Source organism: Hippopotamus amphibius, chromosome 5 (assembly GCF_030028045.1).
Source record: "Hippopotamus amphibius kiboko isolate mHipAmp2 chromosome 5, mHipAmp2.hap2, whole genome shotgun sequence".
NCBI classification, from domain to species: Eukaryota; Metazoa; Chordata; class Mammalia; order Artiodactyla; family Hippopotamidae; genus Hippopotamus; species Hippopotamus amphibius.
In genome coordinates this window covers 116,634,607-116,640,606 of record NC_080190.1, presented here as the reverse complement: position 1 = coordinate 116,640,606, position 6,000 = coordinate 116,634,607, and positions in this window count along the sequence as shown.

Sequence of the window (6,000 nt, the reverse complement as noted above, 5' to 3'; positions counted from 1 at the left end):
TTTTAAGTCCTTTTCTTATCTTCTGTATCTTCCCAAAGCCCTTTAGAATTCTGTGATTTTTTTTACTATCATTTCATTCTTTCTTGTATCCTTATGTCTGCTAGATCACTTACAATGCTCTTCATGTCATTATTTTTTAATTTTAATAACATTTTAATTTAATCAAATAAATCCAAAATATTGTCATTTCAAAATGTAATCCACATACAAATGAATAATATATTTTATATTGATTTGTACTGAGTGTTCACAATCCAGTGTATAATTTACACTTACAACACATCTTGATTTGAAAGCTAAATTTTTTCAGATTATTTGATCTGTATTTAGATGTTATAAGATTTACAGCTGAAAAAGAGATTCCCGTGCCCACGTTGTTCCAGATATAGCTTAAAAATTTCCAATAACTGAATCAAATATCAGTTTTTAAAGTTAAATAGACACTAATGAAAATTAAATTTAAAAATCCCTTTCTTTTTACTGTAGTAGAGCTGCTATAATATTTGCATATAGGTTTCTGTGCGAACATCATGTTTCATTTTTCTAGGGTAAATATCCAAGAGTGGGAATTTTGTTTTCTTAACCTTGAGGCATTTCAGGCTTAGGTTTTGGATTGATTACCTAGGATATTTAAGGCATTAAAGCCACTTAAATCTAATGACCTTTTTAATTAATTTAACAATTCAGTTATTTTGCCATCATCTGCATTTCATTCTAAGATCTCTTGACCTTCTAAACTACTTTCTAAAAGATTGTACATAATAAGGCTCTTTCTTTGGTCTGTAGAATTCCAAGGGTTTTGATAAAAGCATACACTACAGTATCATAAGGAATAGTTTCACTGCCTTAAATAAATCCCCTGTGCTTCACCTATCAACCCTCCCCACCTCCTATCCAAACCCAATCACTGATCTGTCTACTGTCTCTATAGTTTTGCCTTTTCCAGAATATCATATAATTATCATGTAATTGAGATCATAAAGTATGTAGCCATTTCAGCCTGGCTTCATTTACTTAGCAATATGTAGTTAAGTTTCCTCCAAGTCTTTTTGTAGCTTGACAGCTTACATCAAGTGGGACTTCACTGTACGGATGTAATATACTTTGTTTTTCCATTCATCTATTCAAGAGCATCTTGGTCACTTCTAGTTTTTGGCAATTATGAATAAAAATGCTGTAAACATTTGGATGAAGGTTTTTGTGTGGACATAAGTTTTCAAATCAGTTGAGTAAATCAGGAGTACAATTGCTGGATCATATGGTAAGACTATGTTTAGCTTTGAAAGAAATTGCCAAATGGTCTTCAGAAGTATCATTTTGCATTCCTAGCAGAAATTAACAAGAGCTCCTATTGCTCTGCATCCTCACTGACAATTGCTATTGTCAGTTTTTTGGATTTGAGGGTAAAGCCTTAATCCGACATGACTGCTGTCCTTATAAGAAGAGGGAGAGGCACTTGGGATGCATGCACACAGAGAAAAGACCACACTGAGGTCACAGCAAGAAAGCAGCCATTTGCTTGTGGAGGAGGGTGGCTTCGGGAGAATCCAAACCTACCAATACTTGTTCTCGGGCTTCCAGCTCCAGAACTGTGAGTAAACAACTTTCTGCATTTAAGCCACCCAGTCTGTGGTATTTTGCTTTGGCAGCCATAGCAAACTAACATACTATGTTTCATATGTTTTCTTCTAGAAGTTTTATGTTTTTTAATGATATTTAGGACAGTGATCCATTTTGAGTAAATTTCTGTGACAACTGTAAGGTCCATGTCTGAGCCAAGAAATATAAATACTACAAGATATCATATTTACTCATGAACTAGGGGAGAATCAAATCATATAAATTCCTACTCTAAAATCTTCACACCTAACTTTCCAGGATTCACATTTTCTTACACAGACCAGTCTCCTCTCAGTTTCTTCAGTTAAGTCAAAGCTATGTGTTCCTCTTTTCCCACAATTTTTTTGCTTGTTAGTGTATTTTTTGAGCTGTTTTCATATTATTTCTTTCCTTTCTGTGAAACGGTTTTTTTTTTAAATAAAAACTTGGGACCACCAAATTGTAAAAATGTATGTTTTTACCCAACAGTTATACCACGAGGTAGACGGTCCAGTTAAGTTGAGAAGAGTGAATCAATAGCTTGTATTTGTTTTTAAAATTAAATTAATCCTGGATAAGAAAGCAAACAAACAAACAAAAATACAGGTGTAGAATTGTACCCACACCAATTAGTGGCAAGACTATCCTTTTTCTATTGAATTGCTCTTGCACCTTTGTCAAAGATCAGTTGACTATTTTTGTGTGGGTATTATTATTTTAATGTTTAAATAAGTGAATTTGAATTAAAGTTTAAAATGAATATTATCTGCAAATATGGTAATGACCCACCTGGCTCAATATTAACTCTAAGGCTAAAAACGGATCTATATAACTTACTAAATTATTTATCTCCATCTTGATTATTTTTTTCATAGATTAGTTCATACTAATCTAGTCCTTGAAGAGAATACTTCAATTGAAGGAAAATACCAACTATTTAAATTGGCATTTGGGGAGGCTGGCTCCAGGCCAAAATTTTGCATGTGATCTTTCAGGTCCAACCATAGGCAATTACAAAGTCTTTAGCTGAGAGACCCCATGGGGGAAAGCTGCCCTTCCCACATCAGACTGTGTGCACAGCCAGTGCACACCAAAGGGGGCTGCAGGTAAGGACTCTACCTGCATCAGACTCCACACCCCCCAGTCCTGCCTCCTAGTGGCCCATGCATTTACCATATGTGCATATGTTCACCAGTGCAAAACTTGAACATGTTACAGTTGCTTTGATTACATTTTATCCTTTCTTCTTGTTTCTTTGATTCTCTAGATTCCATCTGGTTAGGTAAACTTTCTCATGGTTTTAAATTTTCATTTTCTTCACGTTGGGGTGAGGAAATTGGTGGCACACCTATTTTCAGAGATGTATTTCATTTGAGTGTAATGAAACTCACACTAGATACATTTAAAGTGTAGATAGACTCCTTTAAAATTTCACTTGAATTTATTTTCAAGATCTCATGTCTAGTTCCTTGTAGCTATGAAGTATTGCATCTATTTGCAATCCTCAAAAGATTCTATGGGATCTTAAGCTAAATTTACTCGGAGAATATTTTTTCTTAATGCTCCAGTAGATTCACACAACAGCTGCTGAGTCTCCTTCAAACAGCTTAGTAACATGAGGATCTGGAAAAAGTACTACTCAGGGCTCCTTCTGTATACCAGGTCTGGAGTTTGCCGCTTGTAATTGAAACATAAACCTCCACATATTATTTTATAAGTAGTAATTCCATCTTCATCACTGTGTAAAATCTACTACTTAAAAAGCTATTATATATATTTATCCAGCTGACACCTGCACACATGAATACACAGTATTTCAAAATGGAAACATATTTGCACATTCATTACAGAAATAATCTTCTCTCTCATATTAAATTCCACAGCAGAAATCATAGTGAATAAAAGGGTAACAGACTCTCCCCTACCTATAAGGCATGCATTCAAGTTTATCAAATGAGACTCTAAATTATCATAACTTAGAATTTTAAATACTTGAATATAAAATAGCTTCAGCTAATACTTTCTTAAAATGTTGATGACACACATATACGTACACAAAACACACACACACATGTATTCCTGTTTTAACTAAATGCTATTCCATAATAAAAGCATAAGGTCTCCCCTGGGGCAATCTGACTCTTACTACAAAGAGAGTATGGAATGTGATTGATACGGATCTATGTGGTCACTAATGAACATGCTATCGGTTGGTAAGATGGGTTTCAAAAAGTAATGTGTGGAATTTGCCTTTATGGAATTGACAAACCAGTAAGAGAGATGTATAAACCAAGTTATTAGAAGAGAAAAAGTAAGTATATCAATAGAGGTAAGTGCACTGTTTCAGTTAAATATAGAAAGGGTGAGTCAGAACGAGTCTGGAGAAGTCAGGAGAACTCACAGAAGAGGAGATCACTATGCTGAATAATGAAGGAAAGTAGACGCTCTGTAGCTAAATACAGGAAGTAAGGGGGCATTTTAGGAAGAAAGTATATTCTGTCCAAAGTCACATAATTGCGAAAGACTAAGATCTGTTTGACAGAAGGTAAGTAGTTTGGTATGGTCATAGCATAGAATTCACGTGAGAAAGAAGAACCTCTCTTACTGAGGATGAAGTAAAGTTCCAATGAAAATAAAGGTAATTGGAATATCATGCCATCCAGCACTTAAAACAAAATTTTAAGATTTTGAGGAGTTAATGCTTGTTTGTTTTTGGTTTTGCTATTTAAAGTGAAATATCTAATTCAGTCAATAGACAAATGTTCACTGAGAAAAGCCCAAGAGAGTACAAATAAAGTATATGTAACACACCTGAAAAAGGGATTTCATTAAAGATCTCTATCTATATGATTGACAATCACCTTAATATATTTTCAGTATAAAAATGGTATCAGGGGATATCTGACTATATAATGGACCAACTCCAAAGAAAAGACCTCTAGGTATGCATGTGTGAGGGTGCCCCAACAAAATAACGAGGAAATCTCAACAAGACTGCCCTTAAGATAAGTCTTCCCCTCAGTAAGCTACAGCCACCAGTGTGGATCTTTTAATCTGCCTTTTAGCACATCACTGTTAAAAATGAAAGCACAACCAAGGATCACTGAACATCTAAGACAGGTATTCACATGAAAGAGATCCAAAAAAATAAGTAGGAGAAAATCTTCAGCAGAAATAGAGAGAATGCAGAGAGTAGTAGAAAACTTCAAAAATGAGTTACTGGGGGCACTACTTCCTGTGTGGTGACCAAGTAATTTCCTGCTAGACTGAACTTCCTGTAGATTAGGTCTATAAACCATGGATGAAATGTGAGAAACAACTACCTCAAGACACTAACGAATGAAGAAAAGCAGATAGATTCTGGAAGGGAGGTGACATTTGGAAGAAGACCCCTCCCCCTTCTTAAGTGGCTTTTAGCCTAAGCATAGCCTGAAATTGGCTGACTTGAGTGACTAACACCATGCAAGAAAACATGTAGTCTTTCTGGCCGGAAGAAAGAGAGGACAGAGTTCCGAGCTATCAGAGACACTAGAAAGTAAAGGGGAAATCCTAAAAAGGTGAGAGCAAGGAAGGGGGATCTCCAAATGCTATGTTTAAGCTTTGCAAATGATACCTGGTTGGCCCTTATGCATGCACATGTGAAACAGAACCCAAGCAGCACAGAGTCCAGTATGAGATCAACCCAGCTAATTACCTACAGAACAATATTTGACACTATTAGAAGAAATAAGGCAGAACCTAGACTTTCTAAATCACAGAGTTCACGATATGAGGATACAATACAAAATTACTCAGCAAAGAAGAATAGGAAAATATGACCCATTCTCAAAAGAAAATAAAGGGAGACTCAGCCTGTAAATGCCCCAGATGTTGGAAACAGTATACAGGATTTTAAAATGGATTTTTATGACTATGCTGAATAAGTAAAGGAAAGTGTACTCATAATGAATGAAAAGATAGAATAAAATGAAATGAAAATTTCAGAATTTAAAATACATTTGAAATTAAAATTCACTGAATAGATTTAGCCAAATGGAGATAGCAGAAGAAAAGATAAGTAACCTTGAAGATAAAGCAGTAGAATTTGTCTAATCTGAAGAAGTGGGAGAAAAAGAGAGGAGAAAAAAGGATGAGTGTCTCAGGGATCTGTGAGACAATACTGAAACGTCTAATATACATGTGTAACTGAGTCCCAGAAGAAGAACAGACTGAGAGAAAAAATACTTGAAAAGTAATGGCTATGACTTCTGCTTTTGGCTCTGAATGACCCAGCCATTCCATTCTTAGGTATTTACCCAAGAAAGATGAAAAGATTGCACATCAGTGTTCATAGCAACTTTCTTTGTAAGGGCCCCAAAGAGGAAACAATCTAAATGTTCACCAACAGGTGAATGTATAAAC